At 44.6% G+C, this 27952-nt stretch overlaps 1 protein-coding gene across 3 annotated transcripts in view; it reads left to right on the top strand.

Moving 5' to 3' along the window:
• LOC139420486 (transmembrane protein 108-like) overlaps positions 1-27952 on the top strand; it is an 81571-nt gene that overhangs the window by 4752 nt on the left and 48867 nt on the right. Inside the window, exon 1 of one of the 3 annotated variants that reach the window (XM_071170685.1) lies at positions 9357-9635. The exons of 1 other annotated variant lie outside the window; for it this stretch is intronic. The gene's annotated coding sequence lies outside the window, so the exon portion shown is untranslated. Of the gene's footprint in view, positions 1-9356; positions 9636-20734; positions 21088-27952 lie in introns of those variants that run through there. One more of the 3 variants, XM_071170686.1, reaches the window with a different exon arrangement.

Genomic DNA, 27952 nt, shown 5'->3' with positions numbered 1-27952 from the left:
AATGCTCTAGGCGACCAGTTTTGATAGCCTTTAGCCGCACCCTCATCCTACTCCTCCTCTGTTCTGCGGGTGATGTGGAGGTAAACCCAGGCCCTGCATGTCCCCAGGCACCCTCATTTGTTGACTTCTGTGATCGAAAAAGCCTTGGTTTCATGCATGTCAACATCAGAAGCCTCCTCCCTAAGTTTGTTTTACTCACTGCTTTAGCACACTCTGCTAACCCTGATGTCCTTGCTGTGTCTGAATCCTGGCTTTGGAAGGCCACCAAAAATTCTGAGATTTCCATACCCAAGTATAACATAACATTTTCCGTCAAGATAGAACTGCCAAAGGGGGAGGAGTTGCAGTCTACTGCAGAGAGAGCCTGCAAAGTAATGTCATACTTTCCAGGTCCATACCCAAACAGTTCGAACTTCTAATTTAAAATATGAATCTCTCCAGAAATAAGTCTCTCACTGTTGCCGCCTGCTACCGACCCCCATCAGCTCCCAGCTGTGCCCTGGACACCATTTGTGAATTGATCGCTCCCCCCCCATCTAGCTTCAAAGTTTGTTCTGTTAGGTGACCTAAACTAGGATATGCTTAACACCCTGTCAGTCTCTCGATGTGCAAAACTGATAGAGACATACCCCAAGCGACTTACAGCTGTAATCGCAGCAAAAGGTGGCGCTACAAAGTATTAACTTAAGGGGGCTGAATAATTTTGCACGCCCAATTTTTCAGTTTTTGATTTGTTAAAAAAGTTTGAAATATCCAATAAATGTCGTTCCACTTCATGATTGTGTCCCACTTGTTGTTGATTCTTCACAAAAAAATACAGTTTTATATCTTTATGTTTGAAGCCTGAAATGTGGCAAAATGTCGCAAAGTTCAAGGGGGCCGAATACTTTCGCACTGTACTGCAGGGCAATTTCATTTGGCTCAGGACTGTCATCCAGAACAGAGTCTATCTACCCTAGAATTTGAACACTTAGCTAGGCAATCTGGGAGAGAACACAGAACGGGTGATTGAACGCGGTCCAGAATTGTATCCATAACTCATGTGTTGTTAACAACCCCCCCCCCACCAGCCAGAACATCAAAGCCAGCTGCCAGGCAATCAGACACAGTGAAGGACAGTTTACTAAGCAGCCATTTCCCAGTACACTCAGTAGACCGAGCCAATGGTTGCCCAGTTCATCTCTGCCAAACATTCTACCAATGAATTACGGTGTAATTTGTGTTACTGGGAGTAGCTGTGTTTGTCTGACTGGGAGTTTGTTTGGTGTGTTACTGTGTTTATTATCTACCTGCCACTCCTGTGTTGTTTCAAAGCTGTGTCCACTTCAGTGTCTTCCCAAAATCCCTTGAATCCACTGTCTCCATGGTGATACGGCTTGTACGGACGCATGTTGAAGCTTTATTAATTTTCGTCAGCAGCTCTGTATATGGAAATTAATTTGTGGGGCTGACGCCTCTCTCCATCTTATTCAATATTAATGCCGCCTCAGATTACCAGACAGCTCTACTCCGGCCCCCAGGGAGCTGGGATTTCTTTCAAGCAGACAGGAGAGAGGGAGAGAGAACCATATAAAGTACTCTAATTGACAAAGACAAGCGCCAAAAGTCTGCCATTTGAACAGACATAGAGTGGGGCAAAAAAGTATTTAGTCAGCCACTAATTGTGCAAGTTCTCCCACTTAAAAAGATGAGAGAGGCCTGTAATTTTCATCATAGGTACACTTCAACTATGACAGACAAAATGAGAAAAAACATTCCAGAAAATCACATTGTAGGATTTTTTATGAATTTATTTGCAAATTATGGTGGAAAATAAGTATTTGGTCAATAACAAAAGTTTACCTCAATACTTTGTTATATACCCTTTGTTGGCAATGACAGAGGTCAAACGTTTTCTGTAAGTCTTCACAAGGTTTTCACACACTGTTGATGGTATTTTGGCCCATTCCTCCATGCAGATCTCCTCTAGAGCAGTGATGTTTTGGGGCTGTTGCTGGGCAACACAGACTTTCAACTCCCTCCAAAGATTTTCTATGGGGTTGAGATCTGGAGACTGGCTAGGCCACTCCAGGACCTTGAAATGCTTCTTACGAAGCCACTCTTTCGTTGCCCGGGCGGTGTGTTTGGGATCATTGCCATGCTGAACGTTTCATCTTCAATGCCCTTGCTGATGGAAGTAGGTTTTCACTCAAAATCTCACGATACATGGCCCCATTCATTCTTTCCTTTACATGGATCAGTCGTCCTGGTCCCTTTGCAGAAAAACAGCCCCAAAGCATGATGTTTCCACCCCCATGCTTCACAGTAGGTATGGTGTTCTTTGGATGCAACTCAGCATTCTTCGTCCTCCAAACACGACGAGTTGAGTTTTTACCAAAAAGTTATATTTTGGTTTCATCTGGCCATATGACATTCTCCCAATCTTCTTCTGGATCATCCAAATACTCTCTAGCAAACTTCAGACGGGCCTGGACATGTACTGGTTTAAGCAGGGGGACATGTCTGGCACTGCAGGATTTGAGTCCCTGGCGGCGTAGTGTGTTACTGATGGTAGGCTTTGTTACTTTGGTCCCAGCTCTCTGCAGGTCATTCACTAGGTCCCCCCGTGTGGTTCTGGGATTTTTGCTCACCGTTCTTGTGATCATTTTGACCCCACGGGGTGAGATCTTGCGTGGAGCCCCAGATCGAGGGAGATTATCAGTGGTCTTGTATGTCTTCCATTTCCTAATAATTGCTCCCACAAGCTGCTTACCTATTGCAGAGGTCCCTCTAAACTTTAAGCTCATAAAAGGAGAAGACTGATCAGAGATTTTTGGACGAGATGGGTCCCAATATGTTTGGTGAAAGCCAAACACTGCATTCCACAGTAAGAACCTCATACCAACGGTCAAGCATGGTGGTGGTAGTGTGATGGTTTGGGGTGTAAAGGCTGTAACGTAACAAAATAAGGAATAAGTCAATGGCTCTGAATACTTTCCCGAAGGCACTGTAAATGTACTGTACTCATACTCACAGAGAATATATCATCAATGTATCTGAGGCATGTCTAATTTATACTGCACTGCAATGAACTGCAGTGATTTTACTGGCACAAACAGCCCAGCGAACAATTCTAGCGACAGAACGTTTTTGTAATGTTCCCCTGATGTTTGTGTATCCAGTTTTCCATTAGTTACGGGAACATTCTATGTATTTTAGCAAAAGCCTCCTGAGAACCTATTTAGCATGTTCTGTTGTTAGAGGTAGGAGAGCATTCCCTTAATGTCAGACAGAACATACCCAGAATGTGGTTAACATGTTCTCAGAATATTCAATATTAATGTTCTAGATACATTTCATGAGATGTCGCAAGAACATTCATTTGTCCAGTTTCCTGAGGGTTAGGAGAATATTCCATCATCACAACAAACATACACAGAACATGTTTTTTGTGTGGTTTATTTTGTTTATTTGGGATCATCAGGCAGCATCCTAAAAACGTCCTTGCGGACCTCCCCGGAACAGGCTGGGAACTTGACAAAAACCTCCAGGGGACAATGACAGAAGGTCCTATGTTTTAAATGTCCTCGGGAATGTTCTTACAACATTACCATGAAATGTGTCTAGAACATTAATCTTATATTACTTATATTATATTCTGAGAGCATGGCATCCATGTTATGTGTATGTTTGGTGTGACGTTGATGGAATATTTTCCTAACTCTCAGAAAACTGGACAATGGGTGTTAAACGTCCCATGAAACGTGTCTAGAACATTAATATTGAATATTCTGAGAACATGGTAACCACCTTCTGGATATGTTCTGTTTGACATTAAGAGAATGGTATATTTCCACGTCACTGGAACATTCCTATGAAAATGTTAGGTAATTACCGAATGAGACTCTTAAGGGAACGTTCGCTAAAGTTGGGGGAACGTTTGTTGTCAGCTGGGAGTTCTGTACTGCAACCACTTTGTCTGTTTTACAGTGCTGTGAAAAAGAATATGCCCCTTTCTGATTTTCTCTATTTTTGCAAATTTTAGATACTGAATGTTATCAGATCTTCAACCAAAACCTAATATTAGGTATAAGGGAACCTGAGTTTACAAATAACAAAACAATTATACTTATTTTATTTGACAAAGTTATGCAGCACCCAATTCCCCTGTGTGAAAATCTTCAAGCAATCTACACACGATACCCCATAATAGCAAAGTAAAAACAGGTTTTTAGAAGAAAAAAATTGCACATTTATTAAAAATAAAAAACATACCTTATTTACATTAGTATTTAGATTGGACATTATTTGGAAAGGCACACACCTGTCTATGTCAGATCCCACAGTTGACAGTGCATATCAGAGCAAAAACCAAGCCATGAGGTCGAAGGAATTGTCCGTAGAGCTCCGAGACAGGAATGTGTCGAGGCACAGGTCTGGGGAAGGGTACCAAAATATTTCTGCAGCATTGAAGGTCCCAAAGAACACAGTGGCCTCCATCATTCTTAAGTGGAATAAGTTTAGAACCACCAAGACTCTTCCTAGAGCTGGCCGCCCAGCCAAACTGAGCAATCGAGGGAGAAGGGCCTTGGTCGGGGAGGTGACCAAGAACCCGATGGTCACTGACAGAGCTCGAGAGTTCCTCTGTGGAGATGGGAGAACCTTCCAGAAGGACAACAATCTCCGCAGCACTCCACCAATCAGGCATTTATGGTGGAGTGGCCAGATGGAAGCCACTGCTCAGCAAAAGGCATATGACGGCCCACTTGGAGTGGAGTTTGCCAAAAGGCACCTAAAGACTCTCAGATCTGGTCTGATGAAACCAAGATTGAACTCTTTTTGGCAAGCGTCTGGAGCAAACCTTGCACCATTCCTACGGTGAAGCATGGTGGCGGCAGCATCATGCTGTGGGCATGTATTTCAGCGGCAGGGATTGGAAGACTAGTCAGGATCGAGGCAAAGATGAACGGAGCAAAGTACAGAGAGATCCTCGATGAAAACCTGCTCCAGAGCGCTCAGGACCTCAGACTGGGTCGAAGGTTCGCCTTCCAACAGGACAACAACCTTAAGCTCACAGCCAAGACAACGCAGGAGTGGTTTCGGGACAAGTCTCTGAATGTCCTTGAGTGGCCCAGCCAGAAGCCGGACTTGAACCCGATCGAACATCTCCCGAGAGACCTTAAAATAGCTGTGCAGCAACGCTCCCCATCCAACCTGACAGAGCCTGAGAGGATCTGCAGTGAATAATGGTAAAAACTCCCCAAATACAGGTTTGCCAAGCTTGTAACGTCATATCAAAGAAGATTTGCTGCCAAAGGTGCTTCAACAAAGTACTAATTTAAGGGTCTGGATACTTATGTGATATATTAAAAATTTGCAGAATGTCTAAACCTGTTTTTGCTTTGTTATTATGGGGTATTGTGTGTAGATTGTTTGTTTTTTTCCCCCTCATCAATTTTAGAATAAGTCTAACCTAACAAAGTGGGAAAAGTCAAGGGGTCTGAATACTTCCCGAAGGCACTGAATGTGTGCTTGTGAGGTATAGGCTGAGTGTGTACAGTATAATTCTGTCAGCATGCAGTTGCGTGTGTGTGATGGGAGGTGGTGATGCTATTTTTAAACTAATGCTATTAGGTATTATCTCCCACTTCTTCTTTTTCCATCTTTTACACACGCAAACACACACACTGCTCTTGTCCGCAGTGCTGCAGTCATCTCCTAGGGAAACTGTCATCACAGCAACTCTTAAAATAATATTGAGGAGGCTTGGCTCCATTCCTCCAACATCCCCTACCCCACTCACTCCATTTTTCACTCTTTCGCTAATAATAGATCCTGCTGATCACCCCACCTCATTGTCCGCAGCACAACACCTCGCATGAGAGAGTAATAAAGAAAAAAAGAGCTTGAGACTTACGAGTTTCTCTGTGTGTGTGCTGCAGCCGCAAACTCTTCCCTGTGCCAAGCATTTGACATTTAACTACCAAAGCCATAAACAGGGCCCTGGATTGTCATTGACATGAATTCTGTCTGGCACGGTCTCTCGCTGGGTGTGTTTTGTCTCCGTACCCTACTCAACCAAGATCCATCACGGCTCAGGACACATTCTAGTGCACACATTGTTGGGGCCCATCATTCACCAACAGAAGGTGTATTAGAGGAAATTCACCTATTCTTCACTCAATATAAGGGGTTTTATTAACATTGTGAATATTATGAAGTAAGTAACCTATTACCAACCAAGTAATGTTGTCACTTCATCATAAGCTAAAGATGGGGAATAATACACTTTACACAAAGCACTCCAAGTCTTCAACCAAGCTTCGCCTCCAGCATAGCTCTGGACCGTTCCATGTTAATAAACAGTGCTGACTGTGTGTGTGATCGCTCATGTTATTCCCGAGCCGCTGATCCTCCCGTCCACAACACTAACCATGCTGTTATGCTAGCTACCTCCTTCACTGTTTACGTATTCATTTATTCAGCCATGACTGATGGCACAGGCCAACCACCCCACTGGGCTTAGATGTCAATTCAATGTCTGTTCCACGTTGGTTTAATGTAATTTAATTGAAATGGCGTGGAAACAACGTTGATTCAACCAGTGTGTGCTCAGCGGGACAGCTCTCCGTCTTCTGGTAAATTAAACATCTGTTGGTCGTTTTTTGCCTTGAAACCACTCCAAAAACACGCACTCTCTGAGTGCGGCGCCGGCAGAAACGGCTTGTCCCGGGAGAGCAGGCTGGTGTTTGGTAATTAGCGTGCTGAGTGGTTGCGTTGATTACTTCATTATTTCCCAGATAAGCATCTGTGTGAGGCAGTTGATTGATGCTTTGGGTTTGACAGTAATCCGTGCTAATGACCCTTTATTATTATTATTATTATTAACACAGCTCTGTTGAGAACAAGAGGTTGGTGAGCACCTAGTGGAAAGTTGTTTACCGCGAATAGGCTAGGCTACAGTAGCGAGGACTTTAGCCTGTCTCTTTGATGAAGGATCCATCAGGTCCGCTTACACCATGGCTGAACGCAATTAGCAGGCTCTCAAAGAGCTTTGGCGTAATTACTCAACAGTCATGGCGACGATAACATCATCATTAAAGCCTGAATCCCATTATAGCATAGGAGAATTCTCAGATAGGAACCTGGTTGGGAGGCATGAAAGGAAAGGGTTTGAAGGGTGCATTATGTCTCAGACCCCCAAATGGTTAGTTAAGACAGTTCACTTCAAAGGACTTCACCTAAAGTAATTGGCGTGTTTGCCCATAGCTAGCTAAACCGCATGATACACACTGGACAACATCTTGTAATTCCTTGACTTTGAAATGAAAGTTTCCACGATGAATAATGGAACTAACGAGCAGTAAACAACATGTGCGTGCAAATAAGCCTCAAATAAACTCCCAAACAGCATGTCGTCATGCTCACTTTAAAGAGATGCTCCGGAACTTTTGCGACTAGCATGTATTTTCTAACACTCCCTCTTTGGGCAGGATGTGTCAATGTGTAGTTCATGCATGTATAATCTTTGAGCAGAATTGCTGTTTTACCTCAATTAGCTACGAAATCTCTAGTTTGAAAAGAACTTCTGGAAGCTGTGCTGTGCCATTTTCCCTACATTTTCCCTCACGTGGGCCAGCCCCCTTCGTGCCAATGACCTTCGGCCCCTCTCTAGCAAGATGCACACACAGCAGAGCGAGAGAGAGCAATGATGTGGTGCACATATCTGCACATGTGACACATTACTCACTTTTCAGGGACCACTTTTGACTCGTGGACACTACATTCAGAACTACTGGTTAAAAAGTATGCAAAAGTACCAGAGAATCTCTTTAACATGGCCAGGGAGCAGTTGAGATGAGGGACAATGAGGTTGAGATACCATCTGCAATATCAATTGATAGGAAGTGCTCGTCGGATCCAGCCAAGTCATCTCTGCTGATACGCTCTAAAGGGCGTAATGAATTTATAAAGTACACCACTGCAGACGCTTTGTGTCGCTTCAGGCACTGACAGACAGGTGAGGCCATTCACTACTAGGCATGCTCTGATTGAGCAATCACTGTTTGGTTTCACACTGGGATTATTCATTTTCCAATAATCATGTTCTACCCTTGAGTTGTCTCTGGGCTGGGTTATCGCTTCTAGTATGTCTGTCCTGAGCCCATCCAACAACTCACATACTAGACTGAACTCCCAGTCAGAACCACATCTCTTCCAATAACCAACCTGTCTAGACAGAGTCCACACGCTATATGTCCTCATATCTGCTGTCTATCAGGGCAGGTAATCAAACCCACAGGGACTGGCTCTTTTACTAGCTCCATTATGGCTTTGGCTGTCCTGTTCCAATTCCTTTTTCCTCAACTTGTACACCCAGGGTTCTCCACAAAATGTCACTGCTTTAATCATGGGTATCCTTGAGTGGCTGTGGGAAAAGGTCACCTCTAGTTACCCAGCAGTAGATAAGGCTGTGGGGGATATAAGACTTGTAGGCCTGCCATTTCCAGTGTTAGTGAATTACTCTCAGTGGGTGTCAATCATGAACACCCACTGTTGATCGAAGCACTCCACTCAGAACTCTGACCTATACCCCTCTGTGTGGGAAGTTTCAGAAGGATGAAGGACCAGTAGGATGTAAATATAGTACAATTGCAACCACCAACCCGACAATGACACTGCTTCCATGAGTAAGGGATCTTCAGTCATCATTAAAATCCTCTCATGTTCTCATACGCAGACTATGTAACATCTGCTTTTAACTGTCAGTCTTAATGATGGCGTAATTAGCTAAGCTTACAGTGGCTGATTGTGTGCATGTTTGAAATATTGCGCTTCCCCATGGATGTGGGTGGGAGTTTGTTGGAGTGCACCCATGTGTATGTGTGTGTATCACAGGAGGCTGCTGAGGGGAGGACAGCTCCTAATAACGTCTGGAATGGAGCAAATGGAATGGCATAAAACGCATGGAAACCATGTATTTGATACCATTCCACTAATTTGGCTCCAGCCATTACCACAAGCCCGTCCTCCCCAATTAAGGTACCACCAACCTCCTGTGGTGTGTGTGTGTTTGAGCACAGCACCGAAGACAGACACGCACCCAGCAACTTTCTTGGATTTAATCCCTCACTAATAGTGGGGGGATGGGGGAGGGGGAACAATACAGCATCTCCCCAAGGATGTCGGTTTCTCCCACTCGTCTCACAGCTGTTTCTGAGTGCTCCCTGTGTAGACACTCAAGGAAGCCCAGCACATTCCCCCCTCCCCATCCTTCCTCACTACCCTCTTCCTGCCATTGTCACCGTGACAAGCCTGGTCTGCGTCAAGAGGTAAAATTAGATGTGTGTGTGCAGAGTATGGACCTTCCTGGACTGCATTTTTGCGTTACTGAGCTGCGCGTGTGTGCGTTGTGCGTGTGCAGCCGTTAATGAAAGAAAAGAGGAGAGAGGAAATGTCGATGCGTTGGAGAGAAGTTATTTCCTCGCAATGCAGGTCATTGTGTATCTCCATAGACCGGCTTGCTAAGGCTACCTCATGGAAATACTTGGACTTTTCAGAAGGTTTTGTACTCTTTACCAGACATTGGAGTGAGTCAAAGTTTCAGACCTAAATAGAGAATAGAGATCATATCCAGATCAAATCTCTCCAAAAAGGTAAATACCATAGTTTATCATTCTTGTTTCTCCAATCTTCTTGGATACCATGTTTTTTCACTCATACCAGTACTGTAGCCGTATAAGAACATTAGTAACAAACATGGTTGCTGTATGTCTTTTACAGAGGCATTTAACTGAGCCTAATCTTGGTGTGCTTGTGCCACTCCTGATGCCTTGTGAAAGAGGGCATTAGCCCATGAGACTGGTTTTGAGAGGACACACCCTTTGAGATAATGACAATTGCCATGTGTATGTCTAAATTAGGGGTCTTCACAGGTCCACCAATACAGGAATACCCGAGACCCGATCTGGGACATGAGCGGGTCCGGATCCAATATTCTAAATAATGTCACGAGTCTGGGCCAGATCATATATGATTATCATGGGTCTGAGTTGTTTCTTTAACTGACTTGTCTGGAAGAGCTCGTACAGAGCCGAACATGACTGCTGCAGTAGAGAGAGCAACATTTTATTTTTGATGCTGCTGCTCTTGCTTTTCATGAAAATGGAGCGTGGCGCGTGTAGCTTGTTGTTGGCCAATCATAAGTCATCAAAGCGGCAATAGGCTACAGTCATAGAGCCTCGCTGCGTGTGTGGCAAAAGTTAGGAGATATCTAATCAATGGAAGATGGAATTCAAATGATGGAATTAAAAGTTAAAGGAGAAGGAAAGGCTACAACGACCAAGACACAACAGGTAGGCTGCTACTTAATAGTCTGAATGGAGTTGTCATTTGTAACTGTAGGATGAGAAAGAGCTGCATTGCAGCCTCAATTGGCCAAGCTTCCTAACGTTAGTCTGCTATAGTGCAAGTCGGCTTGTTGGTTGCTTACAGTGCTTACGTGCTTCTACACCTGCATTGCTTGCTGTTTGGGGTTTTAGGCTGGGTTTCTGTACAGCACTTTGAGATATCAGCTGATGTACGAAGGGCTATATAAATAAATTTAATTTGATTTACAGCACAGCCCCTCCCCCACCTGCAAGAGTGGCACCTCTCTTTCCCCACTCTCGTGCTTTATCAGTGCCGATTTAATAAAGTGGCTTAAAATATTTTCAGCTGTTTCCATCACTCAGATCGGACCGGGCCTGGATCTGACCAGGTCTATTCGGAAAGGGTCAAGCTGTCGTCGGGTCCGTTTGGAACGGGTCTCTATATTTTCGGAACGGGTCCAACTTTCTTCATTTTTATTTATATATGATGGCACTTTGTCATCAGTTTATCTGAGAGATTAATTATGTTTGTGTTATTACGCCCACTCTATTGGTGTCCATTAGACATTTTATGGCGAAACATCAAACGCAACCCAAGGAGAAGGCGTGACATGCCGCAGGATACAGCCCTGATTTATGATGTTACACCATTACATTATTAATCCCTCATGCAGGGTAGATACCCTAAGGGCCACTAAAATTGCTTTAATTTTTATGCATGATACTTTATTATTACGTGAATGATTTAGACAAGCAGCAGGATACTCCCACTGTGTGTCCTCTCAAGCTTAGAGGAATTGTCATTGTGTGTCCCTCTTAAACTTGAATCTTTCCAACTCCCTAACCACTGTACTCTGCTGTCCTCTATACACGACTCACCACTCCTTGAGTGATGTGCAATAGGACCTCAGGGACTTAATTGGACCGACATGGTATTAACTTTCCTTAAAGGTTACCATTGGTAGCTCATAAAAACATCCAATTGACAAACACCTTGACCTACCTTCCTCCTCAATTACATGCTTTCAGATGCCTGTACTGCGGTTCTCGAGCATCAGTTTTCATTTTATTTTGTCGGGGGAAAGCTTCTACTACCTCTCCCCATGTATCACGGCCGGCTGTGTCAGGCTCTATAGAACAGTGTGCAGCAACAGGGCAAGGTGCACCGGAGGAGGTTTACCAGGTAACTGCACTGCCTGCTGGGTTGTGGGAGGATTGATAGTCGTTGACAGCTCCCCTAGCTTTGCAGCGCTAGCCGCTGCTGTGTCATCCTACACTACAGAATGGGCTGTGGGACGCTGGGCTGTTTGTCTCCATTTCAGATCACTGGTGAGGAGACGCATCTGATACTGCTGTGTCTCCGGGGCTAAAAATATCCCTGCTTTGTCTGACCAATCAGAGTTTCTGAAAGGGCTGAACGGTGAGGTCTCGTTGGACAGGACATTGTCCCTCCCGTGGCGCTTTCTGACTAACCACTGTCTGTCCCCACAGCATGGAACTATGGGAGCTCAGCTGAATCTAAAACAACTGAATCTGAGTTTTAATTCCCTCATTATTACGACCTACAGAACATTTGTTTGGCATTTTGTTTTTCTTTCAACCCCTCGTCTGCTTTAAAGTGACTTTTGAATGGTGAGCCAACCAGTTTTACCATTGCTTACAATACATTCCTTACTTTTCATTGTGCTAAACTCATTCCATGCTTTTTATTTTTTAATTTAACTAGGCAAGTCAGTTACGAACAAATTCTTCTTTACAATGACGGCCGACTCCGGCCAAACCCGGACGATGCTGGGCCAATTGTGCGCCACCATATGGAACTCCCAATTGAACCCTGTACTAAAACATTGATCACAGTAAAGTAGTTCCTAGCCTCCTGCATGCTTGTTTGTGGTGTGGACCTTCTGTAATGTTCCCTTGCAGTTGGAGATGACTTTACCCGACTAGCGCCTGTTCCCAGAGCCTGTCAGACGGTGCACAGACAGTGTGACCGTAAGGGTTAGCGTTACACGCAGACGGAGACAGGGAGGAGGGACAGGTGTCATGCCCCACTGCAGATTGATTGTCGGATCGGTCGAAGACACACACGTCCATGGTCTTACAGGATCCCCCTTTCCGTTACACACACATGCACGTACACATACACACACACACACACACACACACACACACCACCTACTGACGTGAGTCACACTGACACTCAGCCTGTAAAGGTCAGAAGAGTACATATGTCCTCTTTAGAACATCCCTGTGAATCCATGCTTTTGGTATTGCCAGACAGTGTCAACTGCTCATTTCAAAGAGGATATTTCTTTGGTGCTGTGATATCAATGTCCCAGAAGTGGTGCATGTCCTAATATGATTATTTTTAAGCATTGCAGCTGTACACGTCAGCTGATGATTGTTTCTTAGCATCAATACAAGTTGTTTCTGAAGAAAATGCAACAGAGAGTTAGGACATGGAGGGATCAAGCTTGTCTAAGGAAAGATGAGAGAGGGAAAGAAGAGAGAGAGGGACACAAGTAAAGAAGACCAAGGGGACATGTGAGATAAAGGAGTGTTCAGGAGTAGGGCGGGTCAAGTTGTGCTTGAGGCTATGAGATCGGAGGGCACAGCTATCACAGCCACTCCCACAGTAGGCAATCAACAGACTGAAGCGGTCCACTGCAGGTACTCCATCACACACATCCCCGCCCACCCACGACGCAAAGAGCCAAGCTTGAGAGACACGGCACTGTATCGACTGACTACTTGCTCATGCAGTTAACCAAAGCCTCATACACCAACACTAGCGCAAGCTGAACACCCAACACAGTCAGCCAACGGTTGCACACTAAGTCACCCAAGTACAACACCAACAAAACCGTGCCAATCAAGCAGCTTTCACAGCTGAGTAGCCCCGCCCACTAGACAGCAAGGCATTGGATGGATCAAGGGTAAAAGGGCTACATGCTCGTTATCTGCTACTAAGGTCTCATTGATCGCCTAGTCCAATAATCAATGTGCTTCACGCAGGAGTGGCTGAGTTGACGTGTCTATCTGGCAGATCCAGCCAACAATTTTTAAACTGTAACAATTAGACAATGTTGATGTAAGGGGGCTTGTCTTGAACTAGACTTGAGCTGAAACGTCTGCCCTTTGCGTCAGAAATTTGCACAAGGGACAAGAGGAAACAGATTCTGCTCTAATCTCATGTTGATGCATCTGTTAAATGACAGAGATGTTTAATCCTTGAGTTATTCTTCTAGGCATTTTAATTGTTTTCTGTCATGTTTCACTTGAATGGGAGAAATGAAGTATATTAAAGGATCAACACAATACCTCTTCACTTCATCAGTAGGGGACAGATACAGCATGGTCAATGGAAAAGCAGTAAAACGCAGTAAAAAATATCTTACAGTAACCACCGCACAGCATTCTCCTGGAGGATTTGGGATGCACCCTGTCTTGCCAGGCAATTCTGACAGGCGTCGTCTTCAGGCTTTGTGTAAAGTGTGGTGAATTTAGGTGTCAATCACAACCCACGCTCTCTGTTTTCCGGCGGTATTATTTTCTTAGTGATTGTGACAGGCGTAGCAGGACGTGATGCGCTGCTAGCTTCACTTTACTGTTAATTAGCAGCACCACACAACACGGCAGCAGTCAATCATATTATTACTGTCTGCAGGGTCACACAAGGACAGATTTTTTTACATTTTATTTAATCTTTATTTAAACCCTCCCCTAACCCGGACGACGCTGGGCCAATTGTGCACTGCCCTATGGGACACCCGATCACGGCCGGTTGTGATACAGCCTGGGATCAAACCCGGGTCTGTAGTGAGGCCTCCAGCACTGCGGTGCAGTGCCTTAGACCGCTGTGCCACTCAGGTACGGTGGATATAGATATAGAGAGGGGGAGAGAGAGGAGAGATATTACAGTGTTTACAACAGGGACGCTGCCAAAGAGAGACGAGCTGCATCCCAATATCTCCGTCTTCACTGCTCGTCCCAATAACTCTAAAGGGACATAAGGCATGTGTGACAGCTATGCAATGACTAGATGTTAGGCATATCAGATTGATATAGGGCTAGCACTTTGTGTGTGTGATTTTTTTTGTGCATGCGTGTGTGTGCACTCTTGAGCTATCCATCAGACAACCAGATCTGTCTTCAACTATATGTCCCATTATTGGTGTTGACAGTTTGCCTGCAGCAAACTGCAGGTCATTTTCCATTCTGTGCCATGCAGTCAGTCAGTCCGTTATCTTTGTTGCTGACCATAATACTATTTGAAGTCTATGCGAGCTGTACCTTTTGTCAATGATGAATCAGACCCATGTGCGCTCTCACACACACATACACAAACAAATGCACACACAGGACCTTGGTCACAGCTGCTCTGATGAATGGTCGTCGTCAGAGGGCAGGCTTGGCTAGTGAGTAATGGGGCCGATGGAGGTGTTGTTGAACTTCCCGTAACTCTCCTTTCTACTGCAGGCAGGTGCTGCTGTGGTTTTTACTGAGTGGAGGCACTCAAGTAAATGAGTAAGATACTCATTCCGGGTGTGTGTGTGTGTGGGTGGTTATGAGAGCTGAGCTGGCAGAGTCAGCCTGTGGAGCCGACCACACACAAACTGTGACACACGCACACACACTAAACAGGTGCCCACTCACTATGCTGCTGTGCTCCATTTCACTCCTACACAAATTGCTATTGGCAGGTGTACAGTTGAAGTCTGAAGTTTACATACACCTTAGCAAAATACATTTAATCTCTGTTTTTCTTCCTAGGTTTTGGCCTTTCTAAGGAGTTTTTCCTAGCCACCGTGCTTCTACACCTGCATTGCTTGCTGTTTGGGGTTTTAGGCTGGGTTTCTGTAAAGCACTTTGAGATATCAGCTGATGTACGAAGGGCTATATAAATAAATTTGATTTGATTTTCACAATTCCTGACATTTAATCCTAGTAAAAATGACCTGTTTTAGGTCAGTTAGGATCACCACTTTATTTTAAGAATGTGAAATGTCAGAATAATAGTAGAGTGATTTATTTCAGCTTTTATTTCTTTCCATTACATTCCCAGTGGGTCAGAAGTTTACATACACTCAATTAGTCATTTGTAGCATTGCCTTTAAATTAAAAAAATAAAGTTTAACTTGGGTCAAATGTTTCGGGTGGCCTTCCACAAGCTTCCCACAACAAGTGGGAAACATTTCTCCCTTGCTTTCGCACGCTTTTTCAGTTCTGCCTACAAATTTTCTATAGGTTTGAGGTCAGGGCTTTGTGATGGCCACTCCAATACCTTGACTTTGTTGTCCTTGCTACAACTTTGGAAGCATGCTTGGTCATTGTCCATTTGGAAGACCCAATTTGCGACCAAGTGCACTGATGTCTTGAGATGTTTCTTCAATATATCCACATAATTTTCCTCCCTTATGATGCCGTCTATTTTGTGAAGTGCACCAATATTCCCAAGTAAGAAGTTTTAGGTTGTAGTTATTATAGGACTATTTCCCTCTATACCATTTGTATTTCATTAACCTTTGACTATTGGATGTTCTTATAGGCACTTTAGTATTGCCAGTGTAACAGTATAGCTTCCGTCCCTCTCCTCGCTCCTCCCTGGGCTCGAACCAGCAACACAACGACAACAGCCACCACATCGAAGCATCGTTACCCATGCAGAGCAAGGGAAACAACCAGCCCAAGGCTCAGAGCGAGTGAAGTTTGAAACGCTATTAGCGCGCGCTAACTAGCCAGCCATTTCACTTCGGTTACACCAGCCTCATCTCAGGAGTTGATAGGTTTGAAGTCATAAACAGCGCAATGCTTGACGCACAACGAAGAGCTGCTGGCAAAATGCACGAATGTGCTGTTTGAATGAATGTTTACGCGCCAGCTTCTGCCTACCACCGCTCAGTGAGATACTTAGATACTTGTATGCTCAGTCAGATTATATGCAACACAGGACACGCTAGATAATATCTAGTAATATCATCAACCATGTGTAGTTAACTAGTGATTTATGATTGATTGTTTTTTATAAGATAAGTTTAATGCTAGCTAGCAACTTACCTTGGCTTACTGCATTTGCGTAACAGGCAGTCTCCTTGTGGAGTGCAACGAGAGAGAGAGAGAGAGAGGCAGTTATTGCGTTGGACTATTTAACTGTAAGGTTGCAAGATTGGGTCCCCCGAGCTGACAAGGTGAAAATCTGTCTTTCTGCCCCTGAACGAGGCAGTTAACCCACCGTTTGTAGGCTATCATTGAAAATAATGTGTTCTTAACTGACTTGCCTAGTTAAATAAAGATTAAATAAAGGTGTAAAAAAAATAATAATAATCTGCAAATCGGCGGCCAAAATACCGATTTCCGATTGTTATGAAAACTAGAAATCGGCCCTAATTAATCGGCCATTCCGATTAATCGGTCAACCTCTAGTTTATACTTGCGGAATATTGTTTGTACAAATGAACATGGTACCTTCAGGCGTTTGGAAGGATGAACCAGACTTGTGGAGGTCTACATTTTTTTCCTGAGGTCTTGGCAGATTTCTTTTGATTTTCCCATGATGTCAAGCAAAGAGGCACTGAGTTTGAAGGTAGGCCTTAAAATACATCCACAGGTACACCTCCAATTGAGTCGAATGATGTCAATTAGCCTATCAGAAACCTCTAAAGCCATAATCATTTTCTGGAATTTTCCAAGCTATTAAAAGGCACAGTCAACTTAGTGTATGTAAACTTCTGAGCCACTGGAATTGTGATACAGTGAATTATAAGTGAAATAATCTGTCTGTTAACAATTGTTGGAAAAATTACTTGTCGTACACAAAGTAGATGTCCTAAAAAAATGACTTGTCATGCACAAAGTAGACAAAACTACAGTTTGTTAACAAGACATTTATGGAGTGGTTGAAAAACAGGTTTTAATGACTCCAACCTAAGTGTATGTAAACTTCCGACTTCAACTGTATCATTCCTGGTACTACACTGTTCTGCCTTGCATTACTGATGTTAACCTAGCTTCTAAACCAGGGAGAGAAATGGGAATTGACATCCACAGCTCTGTGAAGGTGTGTGTGTGTATATATATATATATATATATGTGTGTGTGTATATATATATGTATATATATATGTATATGTATGTGTATATATATATATATATATATATACATATATATATATATACATATATATATATATATATATATATATATATATATATATATATATACATACATACATATACGGACTAAAAATTACTATAATTCTGCAATCAAAAATAACTCAAACTCGAAATTCACTAAATCAACCATTTTGCAACAGATAACAATTCATATTAAGACCCAGAAGAACATGGTAGCATTTGGGGCTATGCTATATATATGGGGAGTAATATATATGGGGAGTAATCCGGAAGGTCCAGGTGTGCGAAATGAGGGTTGCCAGGACCAGTGTTTAGTAGACCGGCGACGTTGAGGGGGAGCGGGAGTAGACGTGACAGTACGGATGTATTTTATACCAGTGGTGTGTCTCTTTTTGGTGATTCATGTTCTTGCAGAGGCATTTTGTGAACTAATTACTGCAACGTTATATATCAGCTGTTGCTACTCCTTTCTATCCTTTTACTCTAAAGGGTTTAGACTGGTTGTTGAGATGTACAGACAGACAGGGATCAGGCAGGCAGTACAGTATGTGAGAATCCCCCATGATTATGTAAGTGGCAAGAGACTCAGGTAGCTAGACCAGCTAGTCAGTGAGGGTTGATAGGAAGTGATGATGTGTCCCCACCTCCCGCCGCATCGGGGTGAATGGCATGCTGGGAGTCTAATTTCCTTTTAATGGCCTGGCATTTACTAGCTGGTTGGCGTGGGAAGTGGTGGCAGGCTGCGCTGATTGATGACCCATGCAGCCAGCGCCAACCGCCTCCAGCCTGCATGTCATAGCAACCGCAACTCATCCTTCCATCAGGGCCATGGCCGATGACGTCAACAGCGTCATCAATTACAGCACAGCACTGCCAGTGACTCAGCACTGCCAGTGACTCAGCAACGTAGCATCCTGCAGATACACATTTGGCGTGGCGGAGAGGAGGAATGGGATGCTGAAGAACCAAGCATTCCTTTCTATAGAGCTTGTGGTAAATACCTGGTGCTATTTTATCAGGGAATGTTATTGGAGCAAATCGATACTGCAGTAAACATTCAATTTGTTTTCGCTGGCTGGCTGGCCAATTAAGTGATCACAGCAGCACTCCAGTGGCACCATCAACCAATCGGCTACTCTGAGTCACTGCTCACTGGCTCTTAGCTATTGCTGTGGCACATGCTTGAAGAAGTGTTATTTGTTTCATAATGGAATTGTTCATTGTAATCAGGCCTGTCATCTATTGCCAAGGGGGAGGGGGTCAGCCTCAGCAGGGTCTTACGTGAATTCCTGTTATGAAAGCCCAACCTTGGTCTGCTCAGGGCCAGATAACCAAACTACTCAGTGATTTTTCTCTCAGCTCCATGGCAAAATGGGCCCCAAATGCAGTAGTCCAGCCCTGGATCTACTGTGAGGTCACTAAGAGCGCGAGAGGGGGAGGGGGCCCTGAGACATCAGCACTTCTGAGTCATGGCCCTCTGAGACTCATCCTCCCCACAAACAGCAGCACAGGAAACACATGGAGAGAATGAGGCCCTTTGCGTCAGGTGGGAGGCCATGTTATCAAGAACTGTTTACTGATTCCCATCGAAGGGGGGAAAGAAATTGGCCCTCTGGGAGGATGGGGTGGAGATAGGCATCAGAGTCATGTCGCAATAACATGGAACCCCTTGAGATCACGCCAATGAGGTCCACTGGAAATCCACTTTACTAATCTGATGTAACCGGTCTGTTTCCAAAATGGCACCTATTTTCCTTTCTACCCTATGGGTAGTGCACTATATAGTGATTTAGGATGTCATTTGGTACTTACACATTGTTTATCCTCTGGGGCTGCCTTGGTGGCCTACTGTAAATGTACCTATTTCTACATTTAGAATTAGAATATTAAAATGATGGAGAAATGTGGTTTATGCAAAAGTTGGTAAATCTATCCTAGCAAACATGACACCCATTGGCCCCATATGGGTATTCGGTGGCCAAGGTGGGGCGGCAGGGTAGCCTAGTGGTTAGAGCGTTGGTCTAGTAACCGGAAGGTTACAAGTTCAAACCCCCAAGCTGACAAGGTACAAATCTGTAGTTCTACCCCTGGACAGGCAGTTAACCCACTGTTCCTAGGCCATCATTGAAAATAAGAATTTGTTCTTAACTGACTTGCGTAGTTAAATAAGGGTAAATAAATAAAGGTGGGCATGGGATAGCCCGCAGAAAGTTCACACCAAGCCCACACCAGCCCAAAAGGGGGCTAGCCAAGCACAGGTTTGCCCAGCAATCCCACATCAGACCATCACTGGCTAGCCCACACCAAGCCAACACCAGCCTGACACGGACAAGCTCACAACAAGCCCAACACAGGCTAGTCCACATCAATCCCACGCCAGCCCAACACAAGCTAGCCCACCACAGCCCAACACGGGCCAGCCCACACCGAGCCCAACAGGGGCTAGCCAACAGCAAGCCCAGCACAGGCTAGGCCATACCAAGCACAGCGAGTGGCGGGGCTCATTCGAATATTTGGAGGTTTGGTTTGCACCCAGTTATTTTGGTGCAACAGTTATTGAGTGTAACTGTTCTGTGTCACTGTTCATACAGTGTAACGTGTTTAGAAAATTATGCAATTAATGCATTACATTTAAATGTCATAAATTATAAATAAAGTTCCTATGAAATAGCAAATGCGCATCTGCCAATGTGGGCAGCCTACATGGGGCAACCTACATTGTGACAATGTGCGCATGTTTGCTTTTCAGCTATCTGATAGAAAGTGAAGGAAACAAAAGTCATAAGTCCATGTAAGACCTCGGTCATATATTTGTTTCTGTAATACTTTTTGACTGAGGTTTGACTCCATAAATCTGTGTAATGAATTCAGAAGCACGTCTCTCCTAATTTCTCTGTCTCTATTTACCGACCGCCCTCACAGATAGACAGCGTCTGCATCCCAAATGGCACCCTAATTCCTACATAGTGCATTACTTTTGACCAGAACCCAATGGTCAAAGGAGTGGACTACAGTATATAGGGAATAGAATAGGTTGCTATTTGAGACACACAGTGTGTTCATTCAATGCACCTGTAACAAGCCGATAAACCTAGTCTTGAGAACCATGTATTGGAGTGAGGAAAATATCAGCTCAACAGCGTCCATAAAAGCGTGTGATTAGGGCTTTGGGTCATCTGTGGGTTGTTGTCATTGCACAACCCTGTCCACTCATTCAGTGAATCCCTCCCACCTCGCTCTCTTTACTCTCTTGTTATGGAAAGTGCAGCTTCATGCAAGCATAGAGCCAGACCCTTAGACGCTAAACTCCTAAAGTAAAACAGAGAGAAGTCCAAAATCAAAAGGCACTGTTATCCTTGCGGGCTTGTACCCCGGGGGAGACGGATTGACAGATTTATATTTCACTACCCCATCTCGAGCGACCTTGGCTGGGGCGTAAACTCTGCCCCCCTCCTGATTCACTATTCAGAGCTGTGTTCTCCAAGTAGCAGCAGCAAAGGCATTTTGGGGACCCAAAGGGCTGTCAACATGAGCCCAAACACAAAGGCTGAGCTGCTAGGAGGAAGGGGATGGTTTCTGAAAGTCTTATTCTCTCAGTCCCAGTGGTGAGTGCTTTATTTTGTCTTTCTCTTTTAGAATTGTTTATTTTTTATTTTTTTTTAATTCTCTCTGATGGAGACCCGAGTTTGTCCTCGCCAAGGAGATTTGAATATATAATGTAGGCCTACTATTAGAGTTGCCATGGCAATGGCCACAGTGTGTGTGTGTCAGTTGCCATGTAGCAGTTGATTTGTTATTCTCCTGTAAAAGGCTGGAATGTCATGGAGCTGCTAGCTGTCTCTGACACAGAAAATACACAGACGTATTCCAATACAATTTCATGTAGAACTCATTTATAGGATCTTTGTGGGTCTACCTCTGTGTGAATTATTCCCCATGTTTGCATCTTTGGATGGATATATATTCTGTCTTATTATATCCTATAGAAGTAGGTATTTTGATTATTCTTCTAAGCAACAAATTTCAAACACATACCCTGACATAATGCTCTGTTTTATGACTATTGTTCCGTCCAGCTCCTAGACTTTAAGGACCATGACACGGCCTGCCATAACACATTATCTCTCTCTGACTCTGTGTCCAGCTGTAATCTGTGCAGTGGTCTGAGGGGCTTTACCCATGCTAGTAATTCTATTTCTATGACAGCTCCCAATGTGTGAACAGCCTGATGCTTTCCTCTGCTTTCCACAGCCTCTCCACTCTCTCTTTCTCTATGGAGTAGAGTCATGATATGCACCTGTTTTTTCTCTAATGAAAGGAATGCCACAATGTACATCTCAAAAAAACACCAACTCAGCTAGCTGATCTTTTCAGGTGGTTGGAAAATACATCCAAATGCAAATATGACTGGTAGTAGGTTGGTTGAGTTGCATCCTGCAGTAGAGGTCTTCAATAAAAGGCCACTCTAATCAAATGTGCAGTTTTGTCACACAACACAATGCCACAATGTGTCAAGTTTTGAGGGAGTGTGCAATTGGCAGGCTGACTGCAGGAATGTCCACCAGACCTGTTGCCAGATAATTGAATGTTCCTTTCAGAGAATTGAAAGTTAATTTCTTTACTTTCTTTCTCTACTTTCTTTACCATAAGCCACCTCCACAACCACAAACAGTCACACTCCAAACTCCACTATGGCCAAGACCAAAGAGCTGTCAAAGGAAACCAGAAACACAATTGTAGACCTTCACCAGGCTGTGAAGACTGAATCTGCAATAGGTAAGCAGCTTGGTTTGAAGAAATCAACTGTGGGACCAATTATTAGGAAATGGAAGACATACAAGACCACTGATAATCTCCCTCGATCTGGGGCTCCACGCAAGATCTCACCCCGTGGGGTCAAAATGATCACAAGAATGGTGAGCAAAAATCCCAGAGCCACACGGGGGGACCTAGTGAATGACCTGCAGATAGCTGGGACCAAAGTAACAAAGCCTACCATCAGTAACACTACGCTGCCAGGGACTCAAATCCTGCAGTGCCAGATGTGTCCCCCTGCTTAATCCAGTACATGTCCAGGCCCGTCTGAAGTTTGCTAGAGAGCATTTGGATGATCCAGAAGAAGATTGGGAGAATGTCATATGGTCAGATGAAACCAAAATATAACCTTTTGGTAAAAACTCAACTTGTTGTGTTTGGAGGACAAAGAATGCTGAGTTACATCCAAAGAACACCATACCTACTGTGAAGCATGGGGGTGGAAACATCATGCTTTGGGGCTGTTTTTCTGCAAAGGGACCAGGACGACAGATCCGTGTAAAGGAAAGAATGAATGGGGCCATGTATCGTGAGATTTTGAGTGAAAACCTCCTTCGATCAGCAAGGGCATTGAAGATGAAACGTGGCTGGGTCTTTCAGCATGACAATGATCCCAAACACACCGCCCGGGCAACGAAGGAGTGGCTTCGTAAGAAGCATTTCAAGGTCCTGGAGTGGCCTAGCCAGTCTCCAGATCTCAACCCCATAGAAAATCTTTGGAGGGAGTTGAAAGTCCGTGTTGCCCAGCAACAGCCCCAAAACATCACTGCTCTAGAGGAGATCTGCATGGAGCAATGGGCCAAAATACCAGCAACAGTGTGTGAAAACCTTGTGAAGACTTACAGAAAACGTTTGACCTCTGTCATTGCCAACAAAGGGTATATAACAAAGTATTGAGGTAAACTTTTGTTATTGACCAAATACTTATTTTCCACCATAATTTGCAAATAAATTCATTAAAAATCCTACAATGTGATTTTCTGGATTTTTTTCTCATTTTGTCTGTCATAGTTGAAGTGTACCTATGATGTAAATTACAGGCCTCATCTTTTTAAGTGGGAGAACTTGCACAATTGGTGGCTGACTAAATACTTTTTTGCCCCACTGTATATGTATATTGTTGTGTACCATGGGATGGATGTAACACTCCACCCTGCTGAGCTACAGCTGATTATGGGACGGAGAGAGCAGAAAGCCAGAAAAACTGAGATTTGACATTAGGGGAAGAAGGACAGAAGGGGAGATCTGAATGACTCCACAGCCAGCAGACGATCATAAAGCCAGCCCCACGCACTAGCAACTTCAGCACCTTCACCGCCGAACAGCATCAGCAGAGGATCATAAAGCCAGCCCCACGCACTACCAACGTCAGCATCTTCACCGCCGAACAGCATCAGCAGAGGATCATAAAGCCAGCCCCACGCACTATCAACGTCAGCACCTTCACCGCCGAACAGCATCAGCAAAGGATCATAAAGCCAGCCCCACGCACTATCAACGTCAGCACCTTCACCGCCGAACAGCATCAGCAGAGCCAGAGACGGGGACATGGGAAGTACCAGAGGGAGTGATCAAAGGACGGGCCATCCAACATTAACTTCCTTCAACCCTCTCATTTGACTTACTGCTGGAGGTCAATAAGGGGGGCGAGTCCAATAGGGACCAGATATTACCACTTTTAAAGGAGTGGTTGAACAAGTGGAATGAAGCAGATGTAACTGGTTTTAAGGAAGTAGTGTGTAATGGAGGCTTGACAGTATATGAGTCATTGTTTGCAGGTTAAAGATGGTTCTCTTTTTGGGGATATTTAGCCATTTTTTTTACTGCTGTTTTTGAGTTCCACTTTTTGGAACATTTTTGTAATGGTTGCAGTTTTACTTTTTCTGAATTCTTCTAGCCATCAGTTAGAGGTAAGCCTCGGTTCTTTACACCCATGGGCAGGGTCATATAATTGTAATGGGTTACTTCAAGGTTGGGAGCTAGGGTATTCATAGGATAGTAGACTCATTGTAAAGGGTTTTTGCAGTGGATTTCCGTGTGGGGTCCATGCTTGGGGTGTCAATAGAATGTCTTAGGATGTTAGGCTAAGGCTGACACGGTGACTATACATCTCGTCTCGTGGGAGACTAGACCCTATTGTGGTGAGTAACTCCAGGTCCACAGGTGAAGGGTTTGTGCCGCTCACTCGTGGGTGTAAAACAAATATTTATTTAACAATAACAGTTGCAGAGCGAATAAAGTATACTCACCACTCAAGTTCCCCTGGTCTTATAACCCTAGGTGAGCCTGATGGATTACGGGTCGCCCTACCTCTGAGCTGGACGTCCTGCTGAGTGGTTTTCGGAAAAGTTTTCTCCCACCCCAGCTGTCAGCCGCGGAGTGCTAAGCCGGCGGCGCGGTTGGTATCAGCAGGTCGCTGGGACTGGGCTGGAAGGGCAACACCCGTTGGTAATAGTCTTTAAGCATAGGTAATCTAGTGTAGCTCATTAATCTCAAGGGGGAGGCGTGAGTTGGGCAAGACATTTTTGGTGTCCCTGGGTGGAAGGGCACCAGAGACACAAATGTGCGATGGTGTCGATGGGAAAATATCCTGTTGAACCCACAGTTACAGTTTGTGTATGGTGATGGAAGCAGGCTAAGAAGGTATAGGGAGCCGGAGAGAGTGGGAACTGTACACTGATGGCTCCTAAAGGGGAACCGATACAGGGGCCTATTGGGCCTACGTATTAAAGTGTCAAGGGAAAACGGTGACGCAAAGGCAAGGTACCACCATTGGCTCAGCCGGGGCAATACTGGAAGGGCTGTTGGAGGCCGAGAAGCGTAGGATGAAGCGGTTGCTCTTAATAATGGATAGTAATTACTGTAATGAGGGTGGTAAGGGTGAAGAAGTGGCCCACAGAGGGTCATGTGAAAAAATTGCAATACTCATTACAAAAAAATGGAAATCGAGGTTGCTCAACAAAAAGTCACACCACCGAAGGGAAGTATGAAGGTAATAGAGAGGTTGACATGTTGGCCCAAATGAGTGGTGTAATTGTTGTCGGAGTAAGCAGCTGCTAAGGATGGGAGGAGTACTAAATGACAGGGTACGTGATAATAGAGGCACTCCGGCTAGGGAACTCAACTCTCGTTCCAGCCCGTTCTAATCCCTCGAGAGTTCTAAACCGTTGTGCTCTCTGTTTGTAGGGCAGGAGAGCTGGGTGCAGACCTTATGGCAGCGAAAACTGGAGCACTACCTCCGGGGTGGCCAATGTGCAGGGAATTTTAGTGTTGAGACGAGGGTATCCCCAAGCATGGTTTGGTAGAGGGTTGGGGCATAGAATGTATTGATGTCCAGGGATACGGAAGTGATCAGTTGGGGTCCTTGGCTGACGGGGAATGTTCCATTTGCCTGGAATATACCCTGCCCAAGGTGTGGGAAGGATCAGGGAATAAGAGGCCTCCAGTCATGCCTGTGGAGCGCGATGTGGTCTATGGGCTAGATGGGGTTCCACGAGGCCGGGTAAAAGTGATGGATCACATATTCTGTCACCACTGCCGCCTTCAGTTTCTCCCACAACTTAGAGTGTACACCCAATGGGTAGGACAGGGTGGCACTGAGAGGCTTTTGAAAGGGCCCCAGGACTGTTAATGTCAGTGGGATCGGGCCCAACTGGGGACATGTGACGAGTGCAGTGATCTAAAAAGGTCAGCCCTGCTAATCTCAGCCAGTGGTTTATGGTTACCAGGTTAGAAAATTAACAAGACCCCTTTTGAGCACAGGCTTGAGAGAAACTCAAAGGGAAGTGTATCCTAGTGGGCCAGGGGTCGTCAACGTGGAGTGCTTGAACCCCTGTGCCAAAGGAGGGGTCACCCAATTGACTGACTGGATAGAGGCCATAAATGGCTGCTGGCCAGCAGTGAGAAATGTAATTTAAGGTAAATCAGATCCCCTTGGGATAGGAAAGGCTAGATAAGGGTCTATGGACCAGAAGGGAGTTTAGTCTGCTCCCCGTGGTTAATCAGGATATAGCTAAGGGTTTGAGGGTCCTATGGAAACTATACCATTGGAACCAGTTTATAAAGGAAATTATGATGGATTTCCAAATCCAGTAGGAGGAAAAGGGAATTGTACTAGGCTGCGCTACGTCCTGACCAGATTAAATGTCTGCGGGAGTGGAGAAGCCCGGATATGGTGCAAGGAAGCTACCCTGACAGCAGTCACAGAGGACCTGGTTAGACATGGTGTGCTACAGGTTTCTGGGGGTCAGGCTGTCAGAGGGTCCGGCCTACTGGCGGGGAAGGAGCCCGTGCAGCTCGGGGTGAAACGCAGGACGGTCTATGTGCCGCTAAAGGGTATCTACTCCCTTTCTACATTTTTGAGAGTGGTCAGGGCCAGGAACTGGAACCGACCTGGTAAAAAGACGCCCCTGAGCCAGCATCTAGAAAGGGTAAAAATGGAGGTAAAAGGAAGCAAAGGAGATGGTGCCTTCCCACCATCTGGGCCCGAAGGAAAGCCAAGAAGGAAGTGGTGTAAATGATGGTATGAAGTGGGCATTAGCATGTTGTTCAGGGCTTTTCTCATGCTAGCTCTGTACATGATTGGGGTGCTTGGTTGGGAGCGGACACATGTTATGGTAGGAATAAGGCCGACTAGACGATTTAAGGGAACAGCGTACAATCCTGTTTGAAACCTATAAGCTACCGATAATACAGTTGAAGTCAGAAGTTTACATACACCTTAGCCAAATACATTTAATCTCAGTTTTTCACAATTCCTGACATTTAATCCTAGTAACAATTCCCTGTCTTAGAACAGTTAGGATCACCACTTTACTTTAATAATGTGAAATGTCAGAATAATAGTAGAGAGATTTCATCACATTCCTTCCCAGTGGGTCAGAAGTTCACATACACTCAATTAGTATTTGGTAGCATTGCCTTTAAATTGTTTCACTTGGGTCAAACGTTTCAGGTAGCCTTCAACAAGCTTCCCACAATAATTTGGGTGAATTTTGGTCCATTCCTCCTGACAGAGCTGGTGTAACTGAGTCAGGTTTGTAGGCCTCCTTGCTTGCACACGCTTTTTCAGTTCTGCCCACAAATTTTCTATAGGATTGAGGTCAAGGCCTTGTGATGGCCACTCCAATACCTTGACTTTGTTGTCTTTAAGCCATTTTGCCACAACTTTGGAAGTATGCTTGGGGTCATTGTCAATTTGGAAGCCCCATTTGCGACCAAGCTTTAACTTCCTGACTGATGTCTTGAGATGTTGCTTCAATATATCCACATAATTTTCCTACCTCATGACGCCATCTATTTTGTGAAGTGCACCAGTCACTCCAGCAGCAAAGCACCCCTACAACATGATGCTGCCACCCCCGTGCTTTATGGTTGGGATGGTGTTCTTCGTCTTGCAAGCATCCCCCTTTTTCCTCCAGACATAACGATGGTCCTTATGGCCAAACGGTTCTTTTTTTGTTTCATCATTCCAGAGAACATTTCTCCAAAAAGTATGATCTTTGTACCCATGTGCAGTTGCAAACTGTAGTCTGGCTTTTTTGTGGTGGTTTTGGAGCAGTGGCTTCTTCCTTGCTGAGTGGTCTTTCAGGTTATGTCGATATAGGACTCATTTTACTGTGGATATAGATACTTTTGTACCTGTTTCCTCAAACA

This window comes from Oncorhynchus clarkii, chromosome 11 (genome assembly GCF_045791955.1).
Source record: "Oncorhynchus clarkii lewisi isolate Uvic-CL-2024 chromosome 11, UVic_Ocla_1.0, whole genome shotgun sequence".
NCBI lineage: Eukaryota > Metazoa > Chordata > Actinopteri > Salmoniformes > Salmonidae > Oncorhynchus > Oncorhynchus clarkii.
The sequence above is the reverse complement of the archived record's forward strand: the minus strand, read 5'-3'. Positions and strand labels throughout refer to the sequence as shown.